The sequence below is a fragment of the Canis lupus genome, chromosome 20, assembly GCF_011100685.1.
Source record: "Canis lupus familiaris isolate Mischka breed German Shepherd chromosome 20, alternate assembly UU_Cfam_GSD_1.0, whole genome shotgun sequence".
Taxonomy (NCBI): Eukaryota; Metazoa; Chordata; class Mammalia; order Carnivora; family Canidae; genus Canis; species Canis lupus.
Window position 1 is genome coordinate 17,581,093 of NC_049241.1, and position 22,437 is coordinate 17,603,529.

The following is a 22,437-nucleotide window of genomic DNA, read 5'->3' on the forward strand; positions in this document are numbered from 1 at the left end:
CCAATGGCTGGGTGCTTATGCAATTGAGCCACCCAGGTGCCTCAAGAAGACAGTATTTCTCATGTAATATGTAATAGTTAGTCCTAAATATCTTTTGAGTTGCTCAACAGCCTCATTGAAAAAAAAAAATACAATTCATTGATCTTTCTTGATTTATTTTTATTCTGTGGTTAATAAATTAATTAATAGTAAAATGTTTAAAAGATAAAGCATGATGCTAGAACATAATGGAAATGAAAAGACTCAGAAAAAAGAAAAACAAAACCGTAGGACAATATTAAGAGAGACCCAATCTTCATATCGTTGGAAAAACAAAAGGGAGAAACATTAGGGCTGAAAGAGTATTTGAAGAAATAATGACTGGAAACTCCCCAAATTTGGCAAATATAAACCTATAGGTACAAGAAGGTCAATACTTCAAAGAAGATCAATCTAAAAAAAAAAAAAAAAAATCCAAGCCAAGACACACTGTTGTTAAGCTTTTAAAAAAGTAAAGATCTTAAAAGCAGTCAGAAAGAAATGATGCATTACCAAAAGGCAAAGGCCAAATTGAATGACAGATTTCTTACCTGAAAGCATGGAGGCCAAAAGTAAGTGGCACGATATTTCGTAAGTTTTGGGAGAAAAATGTCAACTGAATTCTCTGTCAAAACTATTGTTCATGAATGAAAGGGAAATAAAACCATTATCAAATCAAGAAAAATTTAGAGAATCTGTTGCCAGAAGATCTTTCTTTAAAAACTGACTAGAGAAAGTTCTTCAAACAGAAGGAAAATAATAAAAGAAGAAATCTAGGAACATCAGGAAGAAAGAAATGACAGAAAGAGCAGAATTACGGACACATACAATAGACTCTCTTTCTCCTCAAGAGTTCTATAAATCATGTTTGAAATGAAAAGAAAAATTACTACACCATCTGATACCCAAGATAATTATACTTAAAAATGGGGAGGAAAAAGGACCTAAATGAACCACAACATATTAAAATTTGTGAGACACAGTTAAAGCAGGGCTGAGAGAGAAATTTATAGCACATTGAAAATGAGGAAATATTTCAAATGAATAACCTAAGTTTCTACTTTAAAAAACTTGAAAAGGGAGATCAAAATAAACCTACAGTAAATAGAAGAAAGGACATAATAAAAAGTAGAAGTCAATGGAACTTAAAAATAGAGAAAGAACACAGAAGATCAATGAAGCAGATAACTTTTTTCTTCAAAAAACTTAATAAAATTGAGAAATCTATAGTAAAAATTTAAAACATAAAAAGCATAAATTATCAATATCATAAGTGAAATAGGGACTATCACCATAAAGTATGTAGTCATTAAAAGGTAATAAAATACTATAGACAACTTTGTGCTCATGATTTTGACAATTTAGAAGAAATAGATGAAGACTTCAAAAATCACAAACTACCAGGGTGCCTGGGTGGCTCAGTCAGTTAAGCATCTGCCTTCAGCTCAGGTTACAATCTTAGAGTCATTGGATCCAGCCCCGAGTTGGGATCCCTGCTCAGTGATGAGTCGGCTTGTCCCTCTGCCCCTCCCACTGCTCATGCTTTCTCTTTCAAATAAATAAAATCTTAAAAAAAAAAAAAGATTTTATTTATTTATTCATGAGAGACACACAGAGAGAGAGAGAGGAGAGAGAGAGAGAGAGGCAGAAGAGACACAGGCAGAGGAAGAAGCAGGCTCCATGCTGGGGGCTGGATGTGGGACTCCATCCGCTGTCTCCAGGATTAGGCCCTGGGCCGAAGGTGGCGCTAAACGCTGAGCCACCGAGGCTGCCCTCAAATAAATAAAATCTTAAAAAAAAAAAAAAAAAATCACAAACTACCAAAACTCAACCAAGATGAAATGGGCAATCTGAATACCCCAACAACAATCAGGGAAATACAATTCATGATTTAAAAGTTCCCCCCAAAGAAATATATAGGCCCACTTTGTCTCACTGGAAATTTATACCAGACATTTAAAGAACCATTAAGACCAATTTACATATTTTATTTCAGAAAATAGGAGAACTCATTGTAGGCCAGCATTACCCTAATTCAGACCAAACCAGACAAATACTGCAAAAAAGAGAAATTACAATAAACTTGACTCTAAAATCCTCAACAATGTTTTAGCAAACCAAATTGAAATCCAAAAATATGTGGAAAGAATTATACAGCAGGACTAAATGGGATTTATTCCAGGTATGCAAAGCAATTTAATATTTAGAAATAAATAATTACAATCAATATAATACATCACATCAAAAAAGTAAAGGTGAAAACACTATATTAGCATATCAGTTGCTTCAAAAATAAGAACTTGAAAAAATTCATACCTATTCAAAACAGTCTTATAAAAACAGGACTCGATAGAAACTTTCACAACTTGATAAAGAATCACAACCAAAAAAACCCTAGAGTTGGGGGCACCTGGGTGGCTCAGCGGTTAAGCATCTGCCTTTGGCTCAGCACGTGATCCTGGAGTCCTGGGATAGAGTCCCACATTAGGCTCCCTAAATGGAGCCTGCTTCTCTCTCTGCCTATGTCTCTGCCTCTCTCTGTGTCTCTTGTGAATAAATATATAAAATCTTAAAAATCCTAGAGCTATCATTACATTTAACTGTGAAAGACTGAATGCTTTCCCAATTAAGCACTGGGGAAATATTTTTTGCTCTCATCCTTATTATTCAACATCATGTTGAAAGTTCTAGCCAGAACAGGGCAAGAAAATAAAAAGAAAAACATATAGATTGTAAAGGAAGAAATAAACCTTGCAAAGGACATAAAATAAAATAAAAATCACAAAGCACATAAAATCCCAAATAATCCAAAAGCAAACAAATGAAAAATCTTATAGAACTTAATAACTGTGTTCAACATCACAGGTTATAAGACCAACACACAGAACTCATTCTCATTTCTACATATAATATTCTGACTTCTACATATAATAATGAACATAAACTAAAAGTACCATTTACATTAGTTGCAAAAAAAAAAGAGAAATATTTAGGTATATCCTTAGGAAGTATATATTGGATATGTATGCTAAATGTTCTGAAATGCTGATGAAAACATTCAAAGAAGATCTAAATAAATGGGGAGATATACCCTGTTCATGGATTGGTAGAGTCAACATAATGAAGATATCCACTTGTCCTGGTTCATCGACAGTGTCTTCTCTCTATGTACTCACATAGCAGAGGGCCAAGGAAGTTCTCTGTGGTCTCTTACAAGAGCATTAACCCCGTTCATGAGGATTCCACCTTCATAACCAAAGGCACCATTCATGAGGGCTCCACCCTCACAGCCTCTCAAAGGTAGCCTCTTCTAATATCATCACATCGCGGGTTAGTTTACAACATTAATTTTTCTGAGGGAGGCACAAACATTCAATGTATGGTAGGGTCTTGAAGAAGTACAAGTTGACATATCAACAAGTTGATGTTCTATCTTAGTAATCAAGAGTAATAAATGCTTTATAGCTAGACAAGAGTGACCTTACCCTAGATCTTATGTTGTAAAGAGTCCTTATCTAGCCTTTCTACAGCCACATCCCACCCTACAGGGCAAAGAATCCAGGGGTTTAAAGAGATGCACCCACCAATAGCCTATATTCCCACTTTTAATACCATGCTATTGGTACCTGGCCCCACTGTACAATCCCAAGGTATATGTAAGCTTCTTCTCTGCTTTATTTTGAAGGCATCCTGCACTGAGTGTGCGCACCTAGGCTCCTGGAGTGTCCCAGAATGCCATCCTCAAAACGGTGGACCAAGTCTGGTTGTGCATACAGAAAGATTCCACTTATGCATACAAGGCCTCTCATGGTACAGGACAGAGCCTGAGATAGGCAGGGAAGGGGAATGGGTGACAGTCCACATTTTGGTTCCATCTGTACCCCTAGGTTTCAGCATGAGACTTCAAAGAGTTTACAAAGAATTCAAGAAGCATTTTCAATTTTCACTTGGCATTCCTAATCTATTGAAGGTATATTTATTAAACTATGAAGGTAGAACATTACATTTGATACCTGGTTAGCTTTATTTTATAAAGCTATTATATTTATTGTAAAGCTATTATTATTATTTAGTTTAAGCCTTTAGAACTATGGTATGGTAGATTCTTGGCATATTGTATAGGGGACTCCTGAGCCCCTCTGCTATGAGTGACAAGTCTAGGCAGCAGGCATGTGCTCTCTTCTCTAGACATAGCAACCGGAGGCTTAGCCTAAAATACTGCAACTATGATAATTCTTCCAGGAAATCCTCCTACAGGTTTAGTCAATAATCCTGGATGTGAAAATCCAAAAGAGGAAGGAAGGACATGGTCTACTGAATTCAATAGCCTACAGATCCAGAAAAAATAAAAACAATGATTACCATGTACCGGGGACCATATCAGGTGCTTTACATGAATTACCTTGTATCATCCTCACAACAACTATAAAAATGATGTGCATTCACCTTATTATATAGGTGAGGAAGGGGAGGCTCAGAAGGTATGTCCAGATCATATACCTAAAAAGAGACATAATGGAATTCTGTCTTGTTTTGTTTTGTTTTGTATACTTTTTTATTGGAGTTTGATTTGCCAACATATAGCATAACACCCAGTGCTCAGCCCGTTAAGTGCCTCTCTCAGTGCCTGTCACCCAGTCACCCCCCACCCCCCGCCCACCTCCCTTTCCACCCCTTGTTCGTTTCCCAGAGTTAGGAGTCTCTCATGTTCTGTCTCCCTCACTGATATTTCCCACTCACTTTCTCTCCTTTCCCCTTTACTTCCTTTCACTATTTTTTATATTCCCCAAATGGGTGAGACCATATAATGTTTGTCCTTCTCTGATAGACTTACTTCACTCAGCATAATACCCTCAGGTCTCTCCACGTTGAAGCAAATGGTGGGTATTCATCGTGTCTAATGGCTGATTAATATTCCATTGTCTACATAGACCATATCTTCTTTATCCATTCATCTTTCTATGGACACTGAGGCTCCTTCCACAGTTTGGCTATTGTGGACATTGCTGCTAGAAACATCGGGGTGCAGGTGTCCTGTCATTTCACTGCATCTGTATCTTAGGGGTAAATCCCCAGCAGTGTAATTGCTGGGTCATAGGGCAGATCTATTTTTAACTCTTTGAGGAACCTCCGCACAGTTTTCCAGAGGGGCTGCACCAGTTCACATTCCCACCAACAGTGCAAGAGGGTTCCCTTTCTCCACATCCTCTCCAAAATTTGTTGTTGCTTGTCTTGTTAATGTTCATCATTCTCACTGGTGTGAGGTGGTATCTCATTGTGGTTTTGATTTGTATTTCCCTGATGGCAAGTGATGTGGAGCATTTTCTCATGTGCATGTTGGCCATGTCTATGTCTTCCTCTGTGAGATTTCTCTTCATGTCTTTTGCCCATTACATGATTGGATTGTTTATTTCTTTGCTGTTGAGTTTAAGAAGTCTTTATAGATCAGATAAAGGACTAGCCCTTTATCTGATGTGTCATTTGCAAATATCTTCTCACATTCTGTAGGTTGTCTTTTAGTTTTGTTGACTGTTTCTTTTGCTGTGCAGAAGCTTTTTATATTGATGAGGTCCCAATAGTTCATTTTTGCTTTTGTTTCCCTTGCCTTCATAGATGTATCTTGCAAGAAGTTGCTGTGGCCAAGTTCAAAAAGGGTGTTGCCTGTCTTCTTCCTCTAGGATTTTGATGGATTCTTGTCTCACATTTAGATATTTCATCCATTTTGAGTTTATCTTTGGGTATGGTGTAAGAGAATGGTTTAGTCTCATTCTGCTACATGTGGATGTCCAATTTTCCCAGGACCATTTATTGAAGAGACTGTCCTTTTTCCAGTGGATAGTCTTTCCTGCTTTGTCAAATATTAGTTGACCATAGAGTTGAGGGGCCATTTATGGGTTCTCTATTCTGTTCCATTGATCTATGTGTCTGTTTTTGTGCCAGTACCACACTGTCTTGATGATCGCAGCTTTGTAGTACAACCTGAAATCCAGCATCCAAATCTTAAGATGATTTGTTCCTACTCTCTGAAGAAAGTCCATGGTATTTTGATAGGGATTGCACTGAACATGTAAATTGCCCTGGGTAGCATTGACATTTTCACAATATTAATTCTTCCAATCCATGAGCATGGAATATTTTTCCATCTTTTGTGTCTTCCTCAATTTCTTTCAGAAGTGTTCTGTAGTTTGTAGGGTATAGATCCTTTACCTCTTTGGTTAGGTTTATTCCTAGGTATCTTATGCTTTTGGGTGCAATTGTAAATGGGATTGACTCCTTAATTTCTCTTTCTTCAGTCTCATTATTAGTGTATAGACATGTCACTGATATCTGGGCATTGATTTTTATCCTGCCACACTGCCAAATTGCTGTATGAGTTCTAGCAATCTTGGGGTGGGGTCTTTTGGGTTTTCTATGTACAGCATAATGTCATCTGCAAAGAGGGAGAGTTTGACTTCTTTGCCAATTTGAATGCCTTTTATTTCTTTTTGTTGCCTGATTGCTGAGGCTAGGACTTCTAGTACTATGTTGAATAGCAGTGGTGAGAGTGAACAACACTGTCATGTTCTTGATCTTAGGGGAAAGGCTCCCAGGGTTTCCCCATTGAGAATGATATTTGCTGTGGGCTTTTCGTAGATGACTTTTGGATGCTGAGGAATGATCCCTTTATCCCTACACTCTGAAGAGTTTTAATCAGGAATGGATGCTGTATTTTGTCAAATTCTTCCTCTGCATCTATTGAGAGGATCATATCGTTCTTATTTTTTCTCCTGTTGATATGATCTATCACATCAATTGCTTGAACCAGTGTTGAACCAGCCTTGCATCCGGGGATAAATCCCATTTGGTCATGATGAATAATCTTCTTAATGTACTGTTGGATCCTATTGGCTAGTATCTTGTTGAGAATTTTTGCATCTGTGATCATCAGGGATATTGGTCTATAATTCTCCTTTTTGGTGGTGTCTTTGGGTTTGGAATTAAGGTGATGCTGACCTCATAGAACAAGTTTGGAAGTATTCCATCCCTTTCTCTCTTTTGGAACAGCTTTAGTAAATAGGTATTTTTTCTTCTTTAAACATTTGATAGAATTCTCCTGGGAAGCCATCTGGCCCTGGACTTTTGTGTCTTGGGAGGTTTTTGATGACTGCTTCAATTTCCTCCCTGGTTTTGGCCTGTTCAGGTTTCCTATTTCTTCCTGTTCCAGTTTTGGTAGTTTGTGGTTTTCTAGAAATGCATTCATTTCTTCTAGATTGTCTAATTTATTGGCGTATAGCTGCTCATAATATGTTTTTAAAATTGTTTGTATTTCATTGGTATTGGTTGTGATCACTTCTTTTTCATTTGTGATTTTATTAATTAGAGTCTTTTCTCTTTTGTTTTTAATAAGGCTGGCTAATGGTTTATCTATCTTATTCTTCCAAAGGACCAACTCCTGGTTTTGTTGATCTTTTCTACAGTTCTTCTGGTCTCTATTTCATTGAGTTCTGCTCAAATCTTTATTAACTCTCTTCTTCTGCTTTGTGTAGGTTTTATTTGCTCTTCTTTCTTCAGTTCCTTTAGGTGCAAGGTTAGCTTGTGTATTTGAGTTTTTTTCCAATTTTTTGAGGGATGCTTGTATTGTGATGTATTTCCCTCCTAGGACTTCTTTAGCGATATCTCAAAGATTTTGAAAGGTTGTATCTTCATTCTCATTAGTTTCCATGAATCTTTTTATTTCTTCCCTAATTTTCTGTTTGATCCTTTCATCTTTTAGCAGGATGCTCTTTAACCTCCACACGTTTGAATTTCTTCCAAATGTCTTCTTGTGATTGAGTTCAAGTTTCAAAGCATTATGGTCTGAAAATATGCAGGGGGCAATCCCAATCTTTTGGTATCAGTTGAGACCTGATTTGTGACCCCATATGTGGTCTATTCTGGAGAAATTTCCATGTGCACTTGAGAAGAATGTGTATTCAGTTGCGTTTGGATGTAAAGTTCTGTAAATATCTGTGAAATTCATCTGGTCCAGTGTATCATTTAAAGCTCTTATTTCTTTGGAGATGTTGTGCTTAGAAGATATGTCATTTTCAGAAAACACCATGTTGAAGTCTCCCAGTATAAGTGTATTATCATCTAAGTCAATTTTAACTTTGGTTATTAATTGATTGATATACTTGGCAGCTCCCACATTAGGGGCATAAATATTCATGATTGTTAGGTCCTCTTGTTGGATATATCCTTTAAGTATGATATAGTGTCCCTCTTCATCTTTTACTACAGTCTTTGGGATAAACTTTAATGTTTCTGATAGGAGGATTGCTACCCCTGCTTTCTTTTGAGGACCATTTGAATGGTAAATGGTTCTCCAATCTTTCATTTTCAGGCTGTGTGTCCTTAAGTCTAAAATGAGTCTCTTGTAGACAGCAAATAGATGGGCCTTGCTTTTTTATCCAGTCTGAAACCCTGCGTCTTTTGATGGGATCATTTAGCCCATTCATGTTCAGAGTTACTATTGAAAGATATGAATTTAGTGTCATCATAATACCTATTCAGTCTCTGTTTTTGTGGATTGTTTCTTTGGACTTCCTCTTTCTTTTACAGAGTCCCCCTTAATATTTCTTGCAGAGCTGGTTTGGAGGTCACATATTCCTTCAGTTCCTGCCTATCTTGGAAGCTCTTTATCTCTCCTTCTATTCTGAATGAGAGCCTTGCTGGATAAAGTATTCTTGGATGCATGTTCTTCTCATTTAGGACCCTGAATATATCCTGCCAGCCCTTTCTGGCCTGCTAGGTTTCTGTGGAGAGGTCTGCTGTTAATCTAATATTTCTCCCCATATAAGTTAAGGATCTCTTGTCTCTTGCTACTCTAAGGATTTTTCTCTTTATCTTTGGAATTTGCAAGTTCACTATTAAATGTCGAGGTGTTGAACGGTTTTTATTGATTTTAGGGGGGACCTCTATCTCCTGGATCTGAATGCCTGTTTCCCTTCCCAAGTTAGGGAAGTTCTCAGCTATGATTTGTTCAAATATGCTTTCTCATCCACTGTCCCCTGGGTGCCCTCTGGAACCTGAATTAAATGTAGATTTTTCCTTCTGAGGTTGTCATTTATTTCCCTTAACCTTTCCTTATGGTCTTTTAATTTTTTTTCTCTTTTTTTATTCCGTTTCCCTCCTTGCCATCAACTTGTCTTCTATATCACTCACTCTTTCTTCTACCACATTAACCCTCACCGTTATGACCTCCAGTTTGGATTGCATCTCATTTAATTGATTTTTTATCTTGGCCTGATTAGATCTAAATTCTGCAGTCATGAAATCTCTTGAATCCTTTATGCTTTTTCCCAGAGGCACCAGGAGCTTTATAATTGTGCTTCTGAATTGGCTTTCTGATATCGAATTGTAATCCAAATTCTGTAACTCTATGGCAGAGAGTACTCTCTGATTCTTTCTTTGTGTGAATTATTCTTTCTAGTCATTTTGCTCAGTGCAGAGTGGCTGAAAATGAGTTGTACTTGTTAGAAGGACAAACTGTTCTCTCTGTAGCATTCCAGCTGTTCTCTCTTTAAATCTCAGGTCGAATACATAGGTTTTCAGGATGATTTGAAAGTTATCTAGGTAAGTTGGTGGGGACAGGTGACTTGGGAACCCTATTCCTCTGTCATCTTGCCCCCCCCCCACCTGCAATACTATCTTATTCCAAGGCCAATGCTCATAACTGACAATAGATCTATCTAGAGTCAGGTGTCATATTCCCTTAAGTGCTGGATTAGAGGAAACTTTTCCTTTGAAAAGGCCACAGCATTCCAAGGAGACATTTATATCAGGGTAGATCCCTAAAATCTGTTCCAACTCTGAGACTTTATCACCTTCTGTTATTATAGAACTATTACTTCTGAGTCATTATCAGTACTGATATCAAATCCAAAAGAAAGGGAAATACTAGGAAATAAGGATTTAGAATATCAGATGGAAAATATGAACCAAAAATTAGGTTTATAGATATCAGAGAGAAAAAAATCTTAAAGGAAAACATAAGAAAACTCCATGGAGACTATGAGTCTACAACCTAGTCTGACAGTTTTATGCTGCACAATAATTTAATAGAATGGAGGAATGCAGTCTCTAAAGTATTTATATTAAAGTACTCATGAATAATAAAATCATCTTCATTTTAGATGGTCACATATTCTATTTACATTATTTTATGGCTTTCCAAATGGTGAGAGGGCAAAGATTGGATGATGTTAAGTTACTTAAAAGCAACTGCTTAAGTTGCTTAAGATTTAAATAAATTCTATTTTGTTAGAACTGAAAACCACTGATGAGTAAATCAAGGAAGAAAGACATTTATGAAGGCATGAAACATCACTCAGAAATGATTGCATTCTAGTTAACACTTCATGTAACGATTTGGCTTCTAACGGAGCTGACTGTATGGTTTAGTACACTATTTTGTCAATTTTATGCAGAAAATAATATATTTAGCTGCTACAATATAGCACTGTATGGATGTCCCAGCATCTCCATTTTAGAAATGCATGCCCAACAATCTTCCAAAAAATATGTTTACATTAATTTGCCATTGGATAAATGATACAACCCTATTTAAAAAAAGTCAAAACTTTTCTTTCCTAGCTTTACTTTACAGATAGAATAATATTGCACAATACCATCTAGTATTATTACTTACATAAAATTTTCTTCCAGGATGAAAATGTAAGGTGAATGATAAGTTTCCTTCTGAGCTGGCATCCTCACCACAGAAGATAAACCTCTAACACAGCGTAAAATCACAAACTGCCTAATGTAATAAATTTCTTTTCCGGATAGCATTATCTTTCACCTACTTATTTCCTCCATCTTTCATCCATGGATTTTTACATTATTTTCACATTGTATACAATGAGCAAGTCACACTTCATAACTAAACAATCTTTGCCCTTGACAAATCCATTAACCACGAAAAGTGAGACTCAGGCTTTCAGCTGGTCATCATTTGTCCTCTTAGATATTATGCACATGTGAGTTCCCACCCACGAGCAAATGCATTCTATCTAATTCTATATAACTCAAGTTTGTTTGACTTTGTATCTTTTGTCTACTTTATTTTGCATTTTATTGCTTTTAGACAGACAGTATGTAGAAGAAACTCACGAGCTTCAAGAATTCCATATATGTAGACTCTTTTCAGTTTGCCAAACTACCCTGTGAAAATGCTTCCCTCTCTAATTCCTAAAGTAAATTTTAAAATCCTCATTTGCCTTCAATTGCTCCCTAGTCTGTACGTCAAATAACCTCTTTAAATCATTCAACAACACATATTTCCAATTACAAAACTTAAATATATAAATATATGTGTATACACATATGCATATACATATGCATATTATAAGCAGCAAACTCACCTTCGCATTTGCTAATGGAACTTATTTCACATTTATTTTCAGTTCATATCAACATAGGCTTTTTTTTCCATCTAAAGCCAAACAAAACACAAGACAATAAATTTAGTCTCCTGCTTATATTCCAAAAAATTATCCCGTGAAAGATGACAATGAGATTTTACTCCTCTAGAGAAAGAAACCAATCTCTAAAATAATGTCCTAGGAAATGGCTTTTCCCTAAGATTTTCTTCACTATTTTTATAAAGGAAAAATAATACAAATAGGAGAGGCATCTGAACAAATCAAATGGTAGGAAGGCTCCACATTAGGCACACTTTTCTTGTTTAGAAAAGTTTTATCTTATGCTGTAAATATTGCAGAATATTCGGAAAGGGATTTATCCACCTCATTTTTTCCTGAAATTTTTTAAGTGTCTTTTCTAGGGCTTGGTTATTACTTTATTAATCGTAACAGTCATGACCACAAATAAGAGTATTTTTAGTGATCATGAAATAACTTGAAAGAACTGGATCTTAAAATAACTGACCTTTAATGATTCTTGAAATAACTGAATCTTTATGTTTAAGAGACATTTAAACTCCACCACCTCCTAATTTTAATTTATACTAAATTAACTACATTAGTTATAATTATAATCTATTAATCTCAAACTGAAAATGAAAACCCCTGTCAAAGACATTTTATCTGTTGTTTACGGATAGGTAACAGGATGCAGATTTTGGACCAATACAGCTACATTTAAATCTTTTGTAAGACCAGGAGAAAAACAAAGATGAGCTTTCATTTAATTATCACAAAATCCAGAAAACTTTTAGAAATGCTCACTCAACTCTTTTATTAGCCATACACTAGAACGGAGGCTTGTTTTTAATAGTTCTAAGATTCACAGATTTTGGAATTTGGAGTCAGACAACTTAAGTTCAAGACCCAGTCCTGCAAGACACCTGAGTGTTTCAATAGTTGAGTGTCTTCCTTCAGCTCAGGGCATGATCCTGAAGTCCTGGGATGGAGTCCTGCATTGGGCTTCCATCAGGGAGCCTGCTTCTCCCTCTGCCCATGTCTCTGCTTCTTTCTCTGTGTCTCTCATGAATAAATAAATATTTTTAAAAAAAATACCAGTCCTTGCTGATTGACAAAGAGCAAATTATTTAATATTCAAGGTCTGCTTCCTTATGTATAAGATGGGGTTTTGGGGTTTTGTGATGACTAAACATTACTATACATGTAAAGCACTTAGCACCACCCATTTCTGGCTCATGGCAACCTGTTCAAAAAATATCACTAGCTGCTGCTGTACTTGCTGAGACCCTGGAACACTTGTTCTTTCTCTTGGATATGCAAAGATTCCATTGGATATAGTTCAAAAGATGTGGGGTTTTCTTGATTGACAAAATCAGAGCATCAAGTGCAAAGACAAAACATAGTACCCTCCCATAATGTTTGACAAGAGAACCTTCTTGGTCTTCCCACCAGCTCTTCAAAATAGGTATTAATGTAATCTTAGTTTAGACAAAGAAATATGTATGGTCACACAGCTCAGTAAGGGGCAGAGCTTGGATTCCTATCTCTGAATCCCATGGACTTTCCTTTTCACCATCTGTAAACACACACATTAAGGTGAGAGGAAAGAAGGAATCCTCAGACCCTCATTTTCACTTGATTCATAAACATGAAATAGTAAATGCCATTCTAAGGTTTACACCCATAAATTTCATCATGTGAGTGGTGATCAACAAGGCCCTCTGACAAATTCACGGATATCTGTGTTTCCCAAGGCTCTCAAAGCTTCTGCTAAATACAATCACTACTTGGAGAGATTTTATTACCTAATCCTCAAGGAAGAGTTCATTGATATCTGAGCATGAGTGGCTGACAGAATGGGAGGCAGAATTGGGAAGTGGAGAGGTTGAAGGTGGACCAAGAAATAGAAGGGAGATGTAAGTTGGAGTCACAGCAAAATACCAAATGAGAAGGTAGCCTCTATTTCTTGAGTACTTATTAGGCAGAAATAAACATGTACTGTATAATTCATCTTTAACTGGGCCACAGTATCTAATCATTAGCTACTGCATATTACTACTCAACTTATCTTCCATGGGAAAAAATAGTAAAGAAATTACACTGGCTTAGAGAATAGAAATTCTGCTTGTTACCTGCCCTTTGGTACCTGTGTTGCAGGGGGCAAATTACTACATAGTTCTGTTTTAGTTTCTTACTTGTAATAATTGCCTTTCTTCCTCACAAAGTTGTTAGGAGAGAAATTTTGAGTATATGTTAAAGCACTATGGAAAAACAAAAATAATGCTGAAGAGATACATATTATTATCATACAAATATTTAACAAACAGGGGAGCCTGGGTGGCTCAGCAGTTTAGCACCGCCTTGTGATCCTGGAGACCCAGGATCGAGTCCCACGTCGGGCTCCCTTCCTGGAGCCTGCTTCTCCCTCTGCCTGTGTCTCTGCCTCTCTCTCTCTCTCTCTCTCTCTCTCTCTGTGTGTCTCATGAATAAATAAATAAAACTTAAAAAAAATGAATATTTAACAAGCAAACCATCATGTAGGGCACTATTCTCCTACTGAGTAATGAACGTAAACCAATGTCTATCCTAGCAGGAATGTCATGTAACGAGACTGTTATCAGTAATTATCACTTATTCTGAGCTCTTATATAGAACAAAATACAGCATTACTAAGATGGGATTCTGAGACTATTTGAACCAAAGTCACACATGAGTCAACTCCTAAGCTCCAAGCCCTTGTCAAGTTGTGTGTGCCCCTGGTTTCCACTTCAGATCATGCTGTCATCTGTGGGTAAAGAGTCACATTCATCTCATTTCATCTCTGAATTGATCTGAACTTGATTCCAGACCTCAGGCTGATGCAAACTTGAATGGATCCAGTTGGCAAACTCAGTATTTGCACACCCTTTCATATTCACAAAGGCTCTGTCATCCCTACTTGAGTTCTAGCCTAAAAGAATAACTGGGGAGGAAATGTATTTTTTAAAATCCCAAGGGAAAGTATAATTAACTGCTGCCAAATTGTGGCCAGTGCTGAAGTGTCTGCAGGGTAGATATTTTATTGAGAGTCTCAGGTGATTCCCTTGGTCCACACCAGTAGATCTCATTCATTAAGGAAGCAAATTCTTCTTCAATGTATCTTAATCAAGAAATCATAAAGTAGTCCTCGTCCAGTCTTCCCTCCTGGCTCTCACCAGCCTATCATTTCTGTTATCAGCTGTATCACCTGGCTATGCAACAGACTTTGTTTCCAAAACTCTTTTCTGTCAAAAGCAGAAAAAAAAAAACCCTAAATCATAAAATTTGGACCCATGAACACTTGTTTTCTTCTAATAATTTCCATCATTTCTAATGCCTATTGTCTTTGTCCCTTGCAATCACTGCATTTCTTTAATCTGTCACCTTTCTTGGATTCTGCTTGTTTACTCCCATAAACAACATCACTGGGGGGAAAAAAGTAAAGCTAAATTTGATGTTGGGTCAATGAGGATTTGAATCTTTTATTTACTACCATAGTCACAAAGCGGAATTGCTTCCTTCAAATTACACTCATAAATTATAGGCTATTATGCCTTAGTGTATTGGTGCAAAGGTTGATGCTGAATAAAGTTTTAGAGGGGCAGAGAACTTGTAATTTATATGTCATATGTGGTCATGACATACCTACTTGTCACTTGCCTGACTAGCTACAGAGGGATGGAGAAAAGTAGTGTTAATATGCCCATATGGATGCCAAAGCTTCCCCTTGCAAATGATGTGATGCATCCAAAAATCTTGTTTGTGAGGTGACACCAGTTTGCTTTTAACCAGCTACTCAATTTTCAATTTTCAGCTCCAGAGAAACTAGTAATTTCCCTTTAGGAAACAGAAAAATATGAGGCCAAAAAATAAAGCGTGCTCATTTTTAGGCACAGGAGATTATCTCTGTCCTCCTAAGACAAATTAGCAAAACAAAACCCATTGTGTCCTTAAGCAATTGCATATTTATTCCTTTCCAGAGGAGCAAGGTGAAATTAACTCATGGAATATGGACAAGGGATTATTTAGATCTATTTTCCTCATTAAACTCACTCTTCAGTGTTTACGAAAACTATTAAGCCAAAGACTAATTATTCATCCTGCAGGTAAGCTGACCCTTAGGTGTGCAATTCTTCAAAATAAGGATAGCTTCTCTGATTTTAAGTGGGGAAAAATTAATACATACAGTGATTGATGCTAGTTCCAATATTTTCAGTGAAAAGTTAACCAGAGAAAGCCATGCCACAGAGTGGGAGAATATATCTGTACCTCATAAACAAAAAAAATATCAACCAAAATATAAAATAAGTCCTCCAAGTATAATTTTAAAATGACAGATGGAAAAATGACAAAAGAATAGACACTTCATAAAAGAAGAAATCCAAAGTTCAATAAACAAATTAAAATCTGTATACCTCATTAGCAAGTTAGAAAATAAATATTAAAATTATAATGGACTATCTACCTATATATCTGTTAAATTGGTAAAAATTTAAGTATCTGAAGCATTTGTGAGCATATGAAACAACTGAGAATTCCCATATATTGTTTATGGGGATGCAAATTGCACTTTGAAAAAATAATTTAACATTATCCATTAGAGTTAATGATGTGTATACTCTAAAACACAGCACTGGATATACACCTTAGAGAAATTCCTATACCAAGATACAGGTAGGGAGGTCAATAGCAGCAATGTACATAGATATCAACAAACAGGAGTAACCCAAATGTCCATGATGATAGAAGAAACATATAAATTGTGGTATACTCCTATAATAGAACACTGCATAGCAGTGAAAATAAATGAGCTTCAGCTAACAAAACTATATGAATGAATCCAGAGGCTATATCACAAATATTTAATAATTGATGTGACATTGGTTTAAATAAATAGAAAACTTGCCAGATATTAAAAACTCCTATAAGTCTCCTAGAAGAGTATCAATAAGCACTAGATAAATGCGAGTACTACAAAATAAATGTAGCAAGAGGACTTTCAGGGGGCTGGTGATACTATGCTTCTTTACTTGGGAAGTGGTGACAGTCATTCACTGTATAGCTATTCTCAAACGTGTGACACTATTTTATGCTAGTTTCTAAATGTAGGAAGTATTTTACAATAAAAATATACAAACATGGAAACAAAAGAAGAAAACCAGAGTCATATATATCTGTGAGGGTATTTTCTTCTGGCATTGGGTAGAGATATTTATTGAACCTGTCAAAGTTTTAAAGCTACTATTCATTTTTTCAAGATTTCCAAAATTGTTACCTAATCCATACAATTGTGGTGGCCTCCATACCACTGTAATTGTCACTGACACTTCAAAACTTAGTGCTGCTTCTTCCTGCACTTCCTCCAATCCAGGCAGGAGCATCTTAGCAGCCAGTATACTGGCACAGGCCAGGAGTAATGTCCTCACCTATCACCATCACGCTTGCCATCTGTCCAGTGAGTGATCAAGCTCTAAAATCTATCTGAAAGGTCTATTTTCCAGGGTGAATTCTGATACCAGTCTTAGCTTAGGCTTTCCTAAAGCAGCTACTAAGGTAGATACTTGTATACAGGTAATCTAGGGGAAGAATAATACCATTAGCAGGAATGAGAGACAGGAGGAGAGGCCAATACAAGAATTCAATACCAAGGGTGACTAATACTCAGTCCTGCAGGACCTTGGGTGAAGGATAAAAAGCCATTAGCTCCTACCTCAGTGATCAAGAGTGACCTAAGGAGGGTTAACTCCTTCACATTTCCAGGTTCCACATGTGTGAAGGCTGAGATGCTTCCTCTATGTGACCTTCACCATAGAAGCAAAAAGGTTCAGAGCAAGAATCAAGTGTATGAAATAAAGGTTGGACTTCAGGATGTCTTGGGTTGCCCCTTCACAAAACTTGTTTATGCTTTCAAGGCACTAGCCACCACAAGAGTAGTTAGGCCAATGGGTAGTGATAGACAAGTGGTGCCTGATGCAGTACAAATCTGTTGAGAGATTTCCCAGCAACAATTCACCTATTCTTGCAACAGAATCTCCATTTCATTGAGGAGACACTTATCTTTCACTTTCAGTTCCTGTAATGACTCTGAGGTTGAAGCCACACCAAGCTCTGGAGGTGAGTTTGTGAATCAGCTCTGGCCATTCACTGCCAGGGAGTCCATCTGGGATCTCTTGTTGTAACTGTGAACAGAGGAGATTTTCTATTATTAAAGCTAGGAAGATATATGCCTGGGCATTATCACATGGATCTAGGCTGCCTATAAGTAAAACCAGTGCAATGGAAAGCTGGGCGCAGGGCATAAAACAGAAAGATTTCAAATAATGTTATTTAAGGGTCTGCATACAACCATGCATGAAGCCAATACACCTTGTTTCGTTTTGTCCTTTTTTTAAAAATATGAGCCAGTAAGTTCAGATTCCTCTCTTGTTCCTTACCAGTCTCTAGACAGCCTTATGAAATGCTGTTGTGTCTAAGATTTTTTTAAAGATGTATTTATTTATTTTTAGAGAAAGAGAGAGAGTGTACAGTGAAGAGGGTCAAGGGGAGAGAGAGAGAGAGAGAGAATAATCTTGAGCAGACTCCTTGCTGAACAGGATGTCTAATGTGGGGCTCGATCCCATAAGCCTGAGACCATGACCTGAGCCCAAATCAAGAGTTAGATGCTTAACCTGACTGAGCCACCCAGGCATCCCTCTTTTCCTAAGGTTTTTAAAAAGTCATTTTCAAATAAGAATGAAATTTGAGGGCAGCCCGGGTGGCTCAGCGGTTTAGTACTGCCTTCAGCCCAGGGCATGATCCTGGAGACCCCGGGATCAAGTCCCACATCGGGCTCCCTGCATGGAGCCTGCTTCTCTCTATACCTGTGTCTCTGCCTCTTTCTCTCTATCCCTCTGTGTCTCTTGTGAATAAATAAATAAAATCCTTAAAAAAAAAAGAATGAGATTTGAAACTTAATAAGCTGTGGATGAGTCTGATATTGTTTTTGCACAATTATTGAAGACATCAATTCACATGTTTAATTTCTTTGTCACTTTGACAATACCTATCATTGAAGGAATAATTCTGGCTCCTTAGAGAATGAAGAAATGTAAAGAAAACATATTATAAGGACTTGGATGATTGAAAGCACAATATAGGGCCTTGGGGTTCTCCTCATAAATTTCTCTTTGACCAACATTTGTGTTCAGAGCATTAAAGTTCATACATACTTGGATAACAATTTTTTTCCAAATTTCAAGAACACACGACACAAGGTAAGGCAAAGACCAGTATATAATTACTTGGAGAGTGCTTTCTTATTTTCTTTAAAGGTATCATAATGCAGCAGAGATTCACATGCCTCTCTATGGAACATGAAGCTGTTAATATACCATTTAGATGCGGTGGTTCTCTTTGGCTGAAAAGTCAGTTTGATTTTATTCCCTCTTAAACAGTTTTGATTTTCTGAATATGATGATGGAATTGGCTGCAGGCAGCTCTGTGAATTCATTACATAGCATTCACTAACAAGGAGACATTGTAAAAACAGGCGTGGCATTGCCTATCTATGGACTGAATATGCTAGGGAGAGGCATTACCTGTCTATGGACTGAATATGCTAGGGAGAGAAAAAGATGAATAAATGGACAGAGAAATAGATGTGATACACATTAATAAATATTGTATTTTCATAAGAACCAAAAGTTCACAGGTTATTTATACACTTATCTCATTTAAGTTATATATACCACTTATGAGGTAAGAAATTTTATCCAGAGTTTACACATGGTTAAGTGACATTAACCACTGATACAGACTTAGAGCAGAGAAGTAAACTCTCTTTTTTTTCCTTTTTCCAATGTTCTTTCCACTCCACTGGAATTGAAGATTTTGCTAATAAAGGAATGATGTTTTCATGAAAACTGACTAGGATTTTAGATTTGTTCATCCTGTGAATTCCTCTTGCTCTTATAGTCTGCACTAGTAACATTACAAAAAAAAAAATTAAAGGTTTTCACCCTCAAATTACTGTACATAATTTCAGAGGATGTTGTACACACATCTACCAAAATATTAACTATCTTGAATTATAATTATCTGCATATAGTACACTTCTGATGGACCACACAACCCATTCCATATCCCCTTCTTTGTTAATATTTGTGCAAAATTCAGGTGGTCAAGTGCCTCCACTGATGTTGAGTCCCTCCCCAACACCAATACCATATACTAAATTCACTTGGTGAATTTTGACTGTTGAAATTTGGACTCTAAAAAACAAATTAGTATTTCCATTGCCCTTGTTAATGATGAGTATAGAAATCATCACAGGATATACAATTCTGACCACTGACAAATGAGGGCTTACTGCTGGGAGATATCTGAGCAATTTCTATTTACTTAAAAAAAGGAAGAACTTGAGATGGCTATGACCCTCTATTCACCCTCTCCCTTCTGGTTTTTGGATGCAATTGTGTGAGGATGTTATGCTTGGAGCTGCAGCCATCTTGATGCTATGAATGTAAAGTCGATGAAAAAAGACAGTTCATTACATATGGCTGAGAGAAGAGATAAAACCAAAACCAAAACTCTGAAACACTCCTCTCATTTTTGAGCTGCTGAATTTTCTAATTTTTACTGTGCATAAAGTACACAGGTTTTGTTTCATACAACCAAAAGTATCATATTAGAAACAGCAAGTATTTTTTGTAACAAATTAAACTTTGAGTAACATGAGGACATAGGTTCCATCCTACTAATCTTTGTACCTTCAGTGTCTCATACCAAGCACATAGTAAGTTCTCAAACACTGCTAGTTGAATGAATTCATAAAGTGAACAACTTTCAAAGTAATAAAAGAAAGAATCACGCTAATACTGTCACTTCTTAAAGAGTTTTTGGAAAATAATAAACAACCTGAATTTTCGTTGTAGAAGACTTGAGAAAGGTAGAAATTCTGAGAGTATTTGGTCCATTGGATTAACAACTTAGATGTTTTCAAGTGTATAGTAATTGAAGTTTATTGAATTCATATAGAAGTCACTGGAAGTCTTTGTGTTTAATACAGGGTATCATTCATTTAAACTAGCAATTTCTGTTGTGCTCTTCTTGTAGAATGTCTATTAATATGGGTCATCTGCTAGAATCAGGGCATCACTTTGTTCTCTAGACTCTCTCTCATCTTTGGGAGACCTTCTAATATGAGAATGACATCCTAGAACAGAGAATAAAATAAAATGAGTGAGTACACAGGTGGCTTTAAAAAAAAGCCCACAAATGATTGATAAGTAAATGGAATTTTTTGGAAGTTTCATCTCTAAGTTGAAAGAGAATTTAAAACAAAAAAGGATTCAATTTTCCACATGGTCAGGGGCTCAATCTGAGCTTGAGGTGACCCCCACATCTCCTTTCTTCCTGTGCTACTGAATGTGGCTTACTTTTCACTGTTAGCCTCTCATTCCTTTGAGCTGTCAAAGCAGTTTTGCCAACACACTTGAATAGATGGCCCATCATAATTTCATTTAAAATATATACAAACATAAAATATATCCACCTGCCAGAAATATTTAAATTTAGTTTATTACAGTTTTTTTAATGAAAGAACATTATCTGCCATAAAAGATACATCTTATATATTCTATCTCTCATTTGGGGCTAATATTTAATCTATAATATATATTTTTCCATCTAATCTTATCATCCTCAGTTTTTAAAACCTGAGATGTTAATTCACAAGAGACATGTAATTCCCTGCAATTATTGAATTATAGACTTGACCCTGCAGTGACTTTAACATGCATATTACTACAAGCAAAAGAAACTAACATTGCCATCTTAAACCTACATGGATAGATTAGATAGATGGATGGATGAAAAGATAGGTATAAAGAGAGAAAAAGAACCTAGATTAGTGTCTATTACTCTTCTAAGATAGCTTTCAATATAGAAGAAGGAGTTCTTTAATTCTTTAAGCAAAAACTATAGAGTTACTACTACTGAAAAAAAAAAAAAAAACCAGCATAATACCCTCCAGTTCCATCCACGTTGAAGCAAATGGTGGGTATTTGTCATTTCTAATAGCTGAGTAATATTCCATTGTATACATAAACCACATCTTCTTTACCCATTCATCTTTCGTTGGACACCGAGGCTCCTTCCACAGTTTGGCTATCGTGGCCATTGCTGCTAGAAACATCGGGGTGCAGGTGTCCCGGCGTTTCATTGCATTTGTATCTTTGGGGTAAATCCCCAACAGTGCAATTGCTGGGTCGTAGGGCAGGTATATTTTTAACTGTTTGAGGGAGAAGGACAAACATTATATGTTCTCATTCATTTGGGGAATATAAATAATAGTGAAAGGGAATATAAGGGAAGGGAGAAGAAATGTGTGGGAAATATCAGAAAGGGAGACAGAACGTAAAGACTGCTAACTCTGGGAAGCGAACTAGGGGTGGTAGAAGGGGAGGAGGGCGGGGGGTGGGAGTGAATGGGTGACGGGCACTGGGTGTTATTCTGTATGTTAGTAAATTGAACACCAATAAAAAATAAATTAAAAAAAAAAAAAAAAACCTTAAGAAATTTACAAAGGTAGTTGTTGACCAGGGGCCCAGTGATAGTAGCTTCACAACCTAATCACCAGACTTCCTGGATGTGAAATTCATAACTTCATCTTGTTTTCATTCCTTAAAATCTACTTAGTATTCTTCTGACTTTTGATTTTTGCTTCCTACTAGGTTACAACTCTCACTCTCTCTAATGTTGGAAACTTACTCCATGTAAATCTTCTGTTAAGCCTGGCCTACCAACAGGTGCCCTCCATGCTGATGATTGGTGTCTAGATTACTCTGGCTCAATGAAAAGGGTCCACGGAAAAAGCTGTTCACATACCAACCCTTTCATTAAATGTGATAGGTGCTAGCTTAGGTGCTATGACAGGTGGGGAAGTGGCATGTAGGTGAGCTAAATAAAAGCAACATTTCAGTTTTCATGGAGATTACACTTGAGAGATGGAAACAGA

At 36.6% G+C, this 22,437-nt stretch overlaps 1 long non-coding RNA gene across 4 annotated transcripts in view; it reads right to left on the reverse strand.

The window, feature by feature from the left end:
- Positions 1–22,437, reverse strand: part of LOC111091264 — a 39,788-nt gene that overhangs the window by 9,352 nt on the left and 7,999 nt on the right. For 2 of the 4 annotated variants that reach the window (XR_005374712.1, XR_005374713.1), the window contains 4 exons: positions 20,337–20,634; positions 17,152–17,620; positions 11,403–11,473; positions 10,701–10,737 (listed from right to left, as the gene is read on the reverse strand). This is a non-coding gene — a long non-coding RNA (uncharacterized LOC111091264). Of the gene's footprint in view, positions 1–10,700; positions 10,738–11,402; positions 11,474–13,897; positions 14,687–17,151; positions 17,621–20,336; positions 20,635–22,437 lie in introns of those variants that run through there. The other 2 variants (XR_005374714.1, XR_005374715.1) reach the window with 2 other exon arrangements.